At 41.9% G+C, this 12,980-nt stretch overlaps 1 protein-coding gene across 1 annotated transcript in view; it reads right to left on the bottom strand.

Annotated features, from left to right (window-relative positions):
* Positions 1–12,980, bottom strand: part of TNFAIP8L3 (TNF alpha induced protein 8 like 3) — a 40,449-nt gene that overhangs the window by 3,111 nt on the left and 24,358 nt on the right. The window lies entirely within an intron of this gene.

Raw genomic sequence — 12,980 nt, 5'->3', positions numbered from 1 at the left:
CCGTCACCAAAATAAGTATATGCCTCCTTAGGTGATTATTTTGATGGGAACAATGGAATCTAGATGGATCTGTTCTGCAATATCAAAAAATGAGTCATTTCTTCCGGGGCACGAACCCGTGTCCCCTTCATCGGCAGGCGGACTCTCAACCACTGCGCCACCAGGGAAGCCCCGCATTTTCTTCTTTCTTAAGAGCATAAAAGGCATCTTATAATCGATGGTGTCTTAGATTGGATCGAATACTCCATGAAGTCACCAGTTAGCTGGAACTGATATTTGACAGTCAGCAGTACGTGTGTGCATCGTTCTTATCTTCCCAAGGACATTCAAGTTGCTGGAGGACAGAGACAACATCTCCTATAGCACCTAGCTCAGTTCTGGGCACAGGGATGGAATGGTGTTTGTTAAGTTAAATGCCAGAGTAATACTGCAGAAGAATAAATTTTCCTTTGAGAACTGACGGCTCTAGGATCCCTAGAGTTTTTATCCAGTGCTCTGTGGCAACATGGAAGTGACAGGCAGCATGGATAGACAGGTGACCACACATACTAGCTTTTGCAATCCTGTCTGGCCCCTCCCCAACTCATATCCCACCCCCTCTGCCCACCTCAGACCCATCACCTCAGTGGAATGCTATTAATCCCTGGTGCTTAGGTCTTGCAGACACGGACTCAGTAAACACTTAAACACAATTCAGACATACGCCCCAGCACTTCCTCCACCCGCATATCCCCTCATGGACTGACTCCCTCCCTCCCAGCCCAGCCTTGCTCCCTGGCCCTGGGTCTTTCCAGGACAGCTACTTCTGCTAACGGACCTCTTCCAGCTATAAGCTGCAGAGTCATGGCCTTGAGTGGGGTCACTAAAGTGGGATCAGCAGAACTAAAGCAGCAGGCACCACGGGTCTCCCACAGCCCCAGGAAGCTCTCTCCTAAAAGTCTGAGACCATAGACTCTTTAAGCAACTTTGGAGCAAGTGACCCTGATACAGCCAGGATTTTCCCTTCAGCTTCAGTGTGAAGGGAATAAACAGTAATTCTTGACTTTTCCTTACGGTGAGATTTATGCCCTTCCAGAGTTTGAGACAAATAATATTTCTACCCGGTCTGATCATCTACCATGGTCACCCAGACCTTTGTGTAAATAACCTTTGTTCCAAAAACATCAAATTCCTCCTCCCCAAACAAATATTTACCAGCATTAAGGATGTTTAAAAGATTGTGCTGTATGCTTTGAAATCAGTTCCACATGAGAAACTTAAAGACTTTGAGCTTTGGCCCCGTCACCAAAATAAGTATATGCCTCCTTAGGTGATTATTTTGATGGGAACAATGGAATCTAGATGGATCTGTTCTGCAATATCAAAAAATGAGTCATTTCTTTGTAGACACAACTCCTAAAAACTGCTCGAGAAGAAGGTATTTGAAGAGGCTCTCTGGAAATGCAGTACACACGCATTTACACAGAAGCAACAGATCAACTGTGTGTCCACTGGAATGTAAGCTCTGTGGGAGCAGGGATTTGTGTCCAAGCCCCACTGGACGTCCCAAGCCCAGGGCATTGGTGGCCCACGGCAGCTGTTGTTGAATGAAGAAGCACTGGCTCTGTGCCAGGCACTTCATGGCTTTAACCCCAAGAGCTGGGTGAAGCTGGTGTTTTTAACCAAGGCTTCCCTGCTAGCCGGATTCCAAACCCTGCTCTTTTCACCACCAGCATTCCCAAAAGTTATCTCCAGAGCAGTGGTCATCACACCTTTTGCTCTTACAGCCCCATAAGAATATTGAAAAGCTAGTACCTCCTTGCATATTTTTAAACTTGACAGCAAGTATTTTTCACCTTATGGTTAAATAGTTAGAATTTCTAAGTAGATTAAACGTCTAGATATTGTAAATATTGATACTTTAAAATCAATGTGTTAAATTATTCTTTTAAAAGTGTCCAATGTACATACCACAAACCACAGTGATACAACATCCATTATTGTCCATTTAAAAATGACAGGAGCAAGCTCTCCTTTAAAAATTAGAGCTGCTGCCATAAACAAGACAAAAAGACAACCCTCAGAATGGGAGAAAATATTTGCAAATGAAGCAACTGATAAAGGATTAATCTCCAAAATATACAAGCAGCTCATGCAGCTCAATGTCAAAAAAACAAACAACCCAATCCAAAAATGGGCAGAAGACCTAAATAGACATTTCTCCAAAGAAGATACACAGATTGCCAACAAACACATGAAAGGATGCTCAACATCACTAATCATTAGAGAAATGCAAATCAAAACTACAATGAGATATCACCTCACACCGGTCAGAATGGCCCTCATCGAAAAATCTACATACAATAAATGCGGGAGAGGGTGTGAAGAAAAGGAACCCTCTTGCACTGTTGGTGGGAATGTAAACTGATACAGCCACTATGGAGAACAGTATGGATGTTCCTGAAAAAACTAAAAATAGAACTACGATACGACCCAGCAATCCCACTACTGGGCATATACCCTGAGAAAACCATAACTCAAGAAGAGTCATGTACCACAATGTTCACTGCAGCTCTATTTACAATAGCCAGGACATGGAAGCAACCTAAGTGTCCATCATTGGATGAATGGATAAAGAAGATGTGGCACATATATACAATGGAATATTACTCAGCCATAAAAGGAAACAAAATTGAGTTATTTGTAGTGAGGTGGATGGACCTAGAGACTCATACAGAGTGAAGTTAAGTCAGAAAGAGAAAAACGAATATGCTAACACATATATATGGCATCTAAAAAAAAAAAGTTCTGAAGAACCTAGGGGCAGGACAGGAATAAAGACGCAGACATAGAGAATGGACTTGAGGACATGGGAATGGGTAAGGGTAAGCTGGGACGAAGTGAGAGAGTGGTATGGACATATATATACTACCAAATGTAAATAGATAGCTAGTGGGAAGCAGCCACATAGCACAGGGAGATCAGCTCGGCACTTTGTGTCCATCTAGAGGGGTGGGATAGCGGGGGTGGGAGGGAGACGCAAGAGGGAGGGAATATGGGGATATATGCATACGTATAGCTGATTCACTTTGTTATAAAGCAGAAACTAACACACCATTGTAAAGCAGTTATACTCCAATAAAGATGTTTAAAAAAAATTAGAGTTGCTACATTATTCTTTTTTCTCCTTGAAATTGTATCTCTATGACATTCACAAACTTTAACTTGATATCTGTTTTTATGATTGAAAATGTTTTATTTGATCAATCCATCATAATTCTCTATAACCAAAGACCCATACATATTGAAATTTAAATTAAAAGACGATTCCAGTGATCAAAATCTCCAGTCCTTAAAAAAATTCCTTCTGGAGTGAGTTATCATTTTAATTATTTTGGGTACAAGTATTAAACTTTTGATAAATACTAAACATAAAAAATAAAGTTTTATTGGAAATGCACCTCCAAATGAGATGGGTAGGGGCGGTTATTTGATGCCTCTCTTTGATTAAGAGAGGCATCACCAACACCAAAGCTTCACATCATCCCTTTGTTTGACCAGGTTTTCCAACCCAGGAAAATAAGATTCCTTATGGGTGGGAAATAAGATTCCTTATGGGTGGTAACCCCATGACTGAAACAGTGGAAAGAAGGAAGGTTCACCACCCTGTGACCTCAGATTGTTGCTCTGACAGATGAATTTAGAAAAGAGTATTGCGGCTTCCTTGGTGGCACAGCAGTTAAGAATCCGCCTGCCAACACAGGGGACACAGCTTCAAGTCCTGGTCTGGGAAGATCCCACATGCCACAGAGCAACTAAGCCCGTGTGCCACAACTACTGAAGCCTGCGCGCCTAGAGCGTGTGCCCCACAACAAGAGAAGCCACCGCAATGAGAAGCCCTCGCACCGCAACGAAGAGTAGCCCCTGCTCACCGCAAAAGAGAAAGCCCACACGCAGCAACGAAGACCCAACGCAGCCAAATAAATAAATTAAATAAATTTATATAAGAAAAGAGTATTGAAGTGAGAAAGAGGAATTGGATTTATAAATCAGTTCCCCCAAAACTCCTCATCTGCTCATCGCATGGAAAATCTCTGGTCTCTCCGTGGTGCACACACCAGTTTGAGTCCTGCTCTTCTGTAAGAGCAGCAGCATTCCATGAGATGTTAAGTGGTGTTCTTTGGGGGATGGGGGTGGGGGAGGGGAGTAAAGAGGTTTTTTTTTAAAGGTTATACTCCATTTATAATGATAAAATATTGGCTGTATTCCCCATGTTGTACAATATATCCTTGTAGCTTATTCTTTGCATAATAGTTTGTACCTCTGAATTCTCTACCCCTATCTTGCCCCTCCCCTCTTCCCTCTCCCCATTGGTAACCATTAGTCTGTTTTCTGTATCTGTGAGTCTGCTTCTTTTTTGTTATATTCACTAGTTTGTTGTTGTATGTTTTAGATTCCACATGAGTGATATCATACAGTATTTGCCTTTCCCTTACCGACTCATTTCACTTCTCATAGTACTCTCTGAATAAAGTTTCTTGATCAAATAAGTTTGGAAAACACTGGGTTAAGCAACATTAAACAGAATCTTGTAAGACTTTAAAAATATTTCTTTAATTGATTAGGGTGTTTTATCAACTGTCAGAGAGGCGTGGGTATGACAGGCAGAATCATGGCCCCCAAAGATGTCCACATCCTAGTCCTGGAACCTGTGCGTGTGTTATCTCATCTGGTAAAAGAAACTTTGCAGACATGACTAAGTTAAGGATTTGGGGATGGAGAAATCACCCTGGATTAGCCAGTGAGACTGATGCAATCACAGGGGTCTTTATCAGTGAAAGAGGGAGAGAGAGTCAGAAAAGGAGATGTGGTGATGGGAGGAGAGGATCGAAGGGATGTAAAATGGCTGGCTTCAAAGATGGAGGAGGGAGCCACCAGCCAAGGAACGTAGGCAGCCTCCAGAAGCTGAAAAAGGCAAGGGAACAGATTACCCCCTAGAGCCTCCAGAAAAAATGCAGCCCTGCTGACACAATGATTTTCAGACCTGTATAACTCATTTAGGATTTCTGACCTCCAAAGCTGTGAGATGATAAATTTTTTTTGTTTTAAATCACTGAGTTTGTGGTAATTTGTGACAGTAGCTCTAGGAAACTAGTTCAGGTGAGTAGAGTGTGGTAAAGCATTTCTCAGTTTTATCTGGTCAGGAAACTCTGGTTTATTCGTTGTTTTTTTGTTTTTTGGCGCACTGCAAGGCGTGCGGGATCTTAGTTCCCCGACCAGGGATTGAACCTGTGCCCCCTGCAGTGGAAGCACGGAGTCTTAACCACTGGACCATCAGGGAAGTCCCAGAAAACTGTGTTTTTTGAGTAGAGTTACCAACTGCCCTGATTTGCCAGGATTGAGGGGTTTCCTGCATGGTGGACTTTCAGGGCTAAAATTGGAAAAGTCCAGGCAACTTGGGACAAGTTGGTCACCCTATTCCTGAGCCACTAGTGATACATATTATCATTGACCTAAAAAATGAAGAACAGGGAAGTAACAAAGGAAAAATTCCAGAGGGAGGAAGATGATACATACCTAATATTGAAGATCCTATCATCTCAGCAGGGTAAGCTGTATACTCACTCCTGTTGCCACACTTACCACCCTTCTCTACTTTTTTTTTTTTTTCCCCGGTACGAGGGCCTCTCACTGTTGTGCTCGTTGCGGAGCACAGGCTCCGGACGCGCAAGCTCAGCGGCCATGGCTCACAGGCCCAGCCGCTCCGCGGCACATGGGATCCTCCTGGACCGGGGCACGAACCCTTGTCCCCTGCATCGGCAGGCGGACTCTCAACCACTGCGCCACCAGGGAAGCCCCCTTAAGTAGTTTTTTGAAATGCAAACCTAACACTGTTACAATTTCCAGAAAGACTAACTGAGGTGTTGCATCTCCAGTGGAGTCAAACTGGAGAACATTTTCCTTCCCTTGTATATGTAAGACTGTGGTTTGTATACTGCCGGAGTACTAAAGAAAAAAGACGGCACTGGAGGAGGTACAATGAAGTTAAATGGTCAAGGGATGGCAGGATCTTTGAGTTAGAGACAAGCAAAATCTTGATCCTTCCCTCCCCCCACAGAAAATGATCAATGCTTGGCAGCTCATGAAAAATGCCTTTTAGGTCTAATCCCTGTCATACTTGAATGAGATGGCATTTTCTAGGCTTAAGAAAGGTATTTTGGGATAATTTAAAAGGCATCACAGTAAAACTTAGATGACCTAGGAGGGATAGGAAATAGACTTTTCTGACTGGGGGTTAATCCAGCACACCCTTGAGGCTTTCTTAGGTTTGGTCTCTTCCCCACCCTCCAAGAGAACCTTGAGGACATGTCCCCTGGGCTCACCCCTGATGCTGAGAAGACCTGAGGTCCCCAGATTTCCACTGCCTGCAATAAGAAGCAAGCAGCTTGTGGGTCCTGAGTGGGTCACCGTGACCTGAAGGGCAGCAGCTTCCACCAGGCACTCTGAGGGCGTGTGCAAAATGAAAACATTAGAACCTTTATTTCTGTTTCCTTGTTTTCTAATGAGATGGGTTAAGCTTTACTAATATTTAACATTCAGGCTAACCTTGGGACCCACTGGTGTGTGGCATTCTAAGGAAAGAGGGGAAGATCCCCCTGTTTCCCAGGGGTGGGGGAGTATTTTAGTGTGTCTCTCTCATTTGTTTGTTGCCTTTCAGCAGTTTTGATTTTTTTTGGCATATGTTTGCGTGTGCTTGGTTAAACAGACTCACTGATTATATTATTTAGTTCTAACTAAACTAACCCTTATGAAATGGACCAATGATTTCAAAAGATTCCTGCAAGAAACAAAACTGAGGCCTGAAGACGATACACTAATCATGCCAGCACAAGTAAATGGCAAGAACATGGCAGAGCTGACGATTATCCTCCTCATCGTAAGAGCTTTTCCGCAGCCAAATTGTAAGGTAAAAGTACTGATCTAGTCAGATCAAACAAGAAATGGGCTATAAAAATTTCAAAAATTCTAATAAGATGATTTGAAATATGGATTTTACACACTTTTACTTGCCTCGAGATATTCCCCAAGGCAGTAGGAAGCCGCAGCAATTAGCAAGACAGACATATTGTGATTTTGATCTTAGCTTGTCCTGTGGGTGACGGGGAGAGGCAGTAAGGAACAGACTGTGTGACTCTGGGGGAGAGGGATGCGTCAGGGGTGATGCTGAGTGCTTCTTCTAGCTTGGGAGATGTCGGGTGGGGAACATTAGGCAGCACCAACTGAAACAGGCATCTGGGAGCGTGTGTGGGGAAGATGACTTCAGTCCTGAGCACGCTGAGTTCGAGGGGCTCCGGGGGGGCATCTAGGTAGAGATGGTCACATGAGCCTGTACAGTAGGCACCTCCAACTCAACATGTTCTACCCTGAGCTCCCCATTTCCCCATTCAAACCATGTCCCTATCCATCAAGCAATTGATGGTGAAAAGACCTAGTTTCCCTAAATAATTAGCCAATTAAAGATGCAGACATAGAGGATGGACTTGAGGACACGGGGAGGGGGAAGGGTAAACTGGGATGAAGTGAGAGAGTGGCATGGACATATATACACTACCAAATGTAAAATAGCTAGCTAGAGGGAAGCAGCTGCATAGCACAGGGAGATCAGCTTGGTGATTTGTGACCACCTAGAGGGATGGGATAGGGAGGGTGGGAGGGAGAAGCAAGAGGGAGGAGATATGGGGATATATGTGTATGTACAGCTGATTCACTTTGTTATACAGCAGAAACAAACATACCGTTGTAAAGCAATTATACTCCAATAAAGATGTTAAAAAATAAAAAGATCCCGAGGGATAAACAGGTTACTCCTTTAAAATGCAAATTCCTACTTCAGTGGTTAAAATGTACTCTCTGTTCAAAGCTTGCTGGGGATCAAGTTAGTCAGAACCACACAGTAGCCCTCCTAGGGCTTCTCTCTCCCCTTCGTGGCCCACCACCAAATCGCCCCTCCTTCCCCACCAAGAAAATGGACCATTTTAAAATGAGGGTAGGAAGTGAGAGGCAGGCTTGGGTACAGTAGGATTGGGATGGAGAGTGGAAGGAGGAAGGACTGAATTGCTAGAGACAGCCAAATGCAGGGGAGGGGCATTGCATTAGCCAGTCTTCACCACTTTGCATTCCCCTTCATGTGGCCAGTCATCCTGCCTCTAGCTCGGGCTTGGGTGCCCCTGAAATCTTGCCTTTGGGTCAGGCCTGGGAACAGGCACAGAGTTTTGCTTTGCCCTGGGTGGCTGCTCAGTCCTAGAAATTCATTCATCCAGCAGTCATGAGTGAGGATTTGAGTGTTTTGGGGGACCAGATATGATGAAATTTCCTAGCTAATACTGGATGTTTTAGGGTGCTGAGAAAGGACATACAAAAGCAATAGTAGACAAAACAGGGTGTTTCTTATAGGAAAGCAGATTCAGATCATTGTGACACCTTACACTGAGTAATTACACTTTAAAACCAGCATTTGATGACATTCAAGATGAAGACTCTTTTTTTTCATTTCAAAAATTCTTGGGCCTTGAAATAACATCGTTTCAGGTGAAGTGAAGAAATGTTGGCAGGGTCAGCTGTAAGACCTTCCAGCTCATTATCTCATTTTGTTGTAGGTGCCCCCAATCCACCCATCCATTCGCACTGAGGGATTCATAGTTCAATTAATAATCATGTCAGAGATAATGTTAACTACTGAGCACAGATTATGTACCTGAGGTAGTATATACTATGTATTTGATCCTCACAAGAGGTCTGCAAAAGAAAGACTGTAATAAGTCCCATTTTATAGATAAGGAAACTGAGGAACAGCAGATTTAAGTAATTCATTCAAAGCTACGAGGCCAGTAAGAGAGCTGCAGTTGAGCCAAATCAAATCTAGACAAAGCCTGCAATCTTTGCCTTCCTGCATCTGCTTTTAGAAGATTTTCCCTGGCTCCCTAATGACTGTGATTTCTCACTTATTTGAGACATTAATTATGCCTCAATTAAAATTCCTGTCTAGCAACAAGATTTACATTTCATAATTTTTTTCTTAAATACAAAAAAAGCCAGTCTTATGATGTGATAGAACAATACTACCTATTCATCAAAACTTGAAGGTAGATGTAGCTCTCATCTTTAGAGAGCATTCTATATATTTGAACAGAGTTGCGTGGTGGTTTTGTTTTTCATATTGATTTTACAGCTAGCTCTGAAAAGTGAATGAGTGATAATTTTACTTACCAGAGCTAACTGAAGCAGATACTTGAGAAGTCACTGGAGGGGGGGGGTGGTGCGCAGGGTGAATCATCTCCAACTCAACAGGTTAATTTTGGAGATCTGAGAGATATTTTTGTCTCACTGCAGTAGAAGAGCAATCATCACTAAAAACAACATCTACTTACATGATTTCTTTAAACAAAGCTTATTCATCCCCTCCCCCACTCTCTTGCATCTAAAAACAACTAGTGTCTCTCTGAATAGTAGGTCATACTCAGGCATAATAAAATAAAAAGTCTATGTATATAGTGCATTATGCACAGTAACTCGTTGTATCCTTGCAGCAACTTAACGTGCATGTACTAATATCACTACCACCACCACCACCATCATCATCATCATCAATTTACATCCAAGGAAACCACGCAAAGGGAGATTAAGCAGCTTGTTTAAAACTACCATTTAGGAAGTGGCAGAGCTCGATTCAGACCCAGGCAGACTGCCCCAGAGTCCCGTGCTTCAAGCCGCCACACTAAACTGCCATTACTGAGGTGATAAACATCAATTAATTTAAATGTGTTTTTGAATTATTGCCCATTTTAAGATGGAGATTGAGCTGGTTTTTTCCTCCGAAGAATTAATGTTTTAAAAAACCATGAAGCATTTCAAATATACAGACAAAACAGAAGATAATATAACAAACTCTTCTTGTATGGCCACCACCCAGTTGGAACAAATCTTAATATTCTGCCCTCAAAGACAGAGGCGGGGGTGAAGCCCTCTTTGTTTTCAACTCCCTTTCTTTTGTTTTCAACTCCCTTTCTTTCCCTTCTATCTCCTCAGATCTAATTGCACTTCAGAAGTCAAGGCATCTTTTTGTCTCATCCATGTTTTTATACGTTTGCCTCATGAGTATGCATGCATCAGCATTATATTGTTCAGAGTGTTTGTAAACTTCAGATAAAGGTGTCACATTGCACAGATCCTTCTGCATCTCTTCATTCAACATCTTTCTTGCAAGATTTATCTAATTAGTCATTTCATTGCTTATATGAATATATTCTTTATCCATGTTTCCTATTGATGGACATTTACATTATTTCCACTTTCTGCAAGAAAATAAGTCCACAGTCGTGTCTCCTTGTGCACGCACACAATAGCCTCCCAGGTTCTATACCTAGAACACAACTTCCGAGTCCTGTAGCACAGCTGCCAATTGCTTCCAGCAAGATTGCACTAATTTTCACTCCCAGCAGCAGTGTGTAAGTTCCTGTGGATCTACTTCCTCATCAACACTTCAGATAGTCCACCTTTAAAATTTTTGCCAACTTGCTAAGTACAAAATGGTATCTTGTTTCAATATGCCTTTTCCTGGGGCTTCCCTGGTGGCGCAGTGGTTGCGAGTCCGCCTGCCGGTGCAGGGGGCGCGGGTTCGTGCCCCGGTCCGGGAAGTTCCCACATACCGCGGAGCAGCTGGGCCTGTGAGCCTTGGCTGCTGAGCCTGTGCGTCCGGAGCCTGTGCTCCGTAACGGGAGAGGCCACGACAGCAAAAGGCCCACGTACCGCAAAAAAAAAACCAAAAAAACCACATCTTGATCCCTAAAAGCGCTAACTTTCCTAGGGCCTGTGGCTATTAGCAAGGGCTGCTCATTCCACCTCCTCTTTCCACAAAAAAAAAAAAAAAAAAAAAAAAAAAAACAACAATATGCCTTTTCCTGATTGTTACTGAGATTCAATATATTTTTGTGTATACTGAGCAGTCACGTCTTTCTCATCTGTGAATTGCTTATTCATGTAGTCATTTCCCCCCTAATTGGATTGTATATCTTTTTCTTGTTAATTTGTAGGAGTTTTTATGTATTATGGATTCTAATTCTTTGCTGATCACATGACTTGCAAAAATCTCCTCCCAGTCTGTAGCATTACCTTTTAACTTTATTTATCGTGTCTTTAACTGTATAGAAATTAAAATTTTTTACTCTAGTTAAATTTAACTAATTTTTCAGTCTTTCCCTTTATGGTTAGTGGTTTTTATATTTTGTGTTAAAAGAATCCTTTCCTGCCACGAGTTGATAAATGAGTCTTATATATTTTCCAAAAGTTTTAAGGTTTTGCTTTTCACATTTAGGTCTTTAATCTATCTGGAAATTATTTGGGGTTGTTGTAGGAGGTACATTTTTCTTCTGATAATTTATTCAATGTACTGAATAGTTCATCCTTCTGCTACTGATCTGTTAGGCCACCTTTTTCTTAACAAGTTCCCTTATTGCATGGGTCTGAGTTTTTTACTCTATTCTGTTGATCAATTTGTCTATTTCGGTACCAACACCACACTCTCTTAATTACTGTAACTCATAATAAGTCTTGATTGGCCATAGGGAAGTCCCCCCCATTTTATTCTTCTTAGAAATTGTTTTGATGATTATTATTTTTTTTTTTTGCGGTACGCGGGCCTCTCACTGTTGTGGCCTCTCCCGTTGCGGAGCACAGGCTCCGGACGCGCAGGCTCAGCGGCCATGGCTCACGGGCCCAGCCGCTCTGCGGCATGTGGGATCTTCCCGGACCGGGGCACGAACCCGTGTCCCCTGCATCGGCAGGTGGACTCTCAACCACTGCGCCACCAGGGAAGCCCTGTTTTGATTATTCTTGCCTTTACTCTTTCAACTGAATTTTTGGGTCATTTGACCAAATGCCATGAACACCTTGTATTAATCTGAGGTAAGCTGGTATCTTTATGATAGTAAGCTTCCCATCCATTAACATGATATATCTCTCCATTTAGTCAGAACATCTTCTCTGTTCTTCAATAATGTTTTATAGTCATCCCCATAAAGCTCTTGCATATCTTTCATTATTGTTACTTCTAGGTACTGAATAGTTTTGGTTGCTACTCTAAGTGTAATTTTTTTCTCTTATAGTTTCTAAATGGTTATTAATGATGCATAGGAACCCAACTGATTCCTGTATATTTATCTCCAATTGAAAAACTTTGCTAAGTTCTGTTATTAGTCCTAACTTGCTTGGGTTTTTTAATGTGGACAACTACACTGCCTGCACAAAATGATTGTTTCCTTCTACCTCCCATTTCTTTTTCTTGCCTTATTGCACTGGTGGGAAACTCTAGTACAATGCTGAATAGTAAGGGTGCTATTTGGGATCCCTGTCTTGTTCTTGACTTAAACAGGGTTGCTTCTAAAATTTCCCCACCATGTATAATGTCTGCTGTAGATTTTTGATGGATACTACTTATTAAGTTAAGGAATCTTCCTTATGTTCCTAGTTTGCTAAGGCTTTTGTTTGTTTTAAGGTAAAAATGTGTATCTAATTTTATCAAATACTTTCTTTATACCTACTGAGATGATTATATGGTTTATCTCTCTTAATATGTGAATTTAACCAGTTATTAAGAGACTTTTCATTTAAATCATCATTGCATTCCAAGGATAAGCCCTACTTGATCATGTATTTAATATACTGAAGAATTCTATATTCGTAAATATCATATTCAGCATTTTGCAGCTATGCTCAAGGGTGAGATTGGTCTATAACTTTCTCCTAGTACAGTCCTTGTCTGATTTGATGTCAGAGTAAACTAGCTTCATAAAATGGATTGGGTTGCTTTTTCTTTTTCTATTCTCTGAGACTGTATGTGTTAGACAAGGCTTAATGGCTTTATGAAAGTTTAGTAAAATGTGTCCACAAAGCCACTTGTGACACCAAGTAGCCACTCTTTAGAGCTTAAAATCTAAAATCTTTAG

The sequence above is a fragment of the Lipotes vexillifer genome, unplaced genomic scaffold, assembly GCF_000442215.2.
Source record: "Lipotes vexillifer unplaced genomic scaffold, Lipotes_vexillifer_v1.1 scaffold24, whole genome shotgun sequence".
Taxonomy (NCBI): domain Eukaryota; kingdom Metazoa; phylum Chordata; class Mammalia; order Artiodactyla; family Lipotidae; genus Lipotes; species Lipotes vexillifer.
Note: the sequence above shows the minus strand (reverse complement) of the source record. Positions and strands in the feature narration are given on the sequence as shown.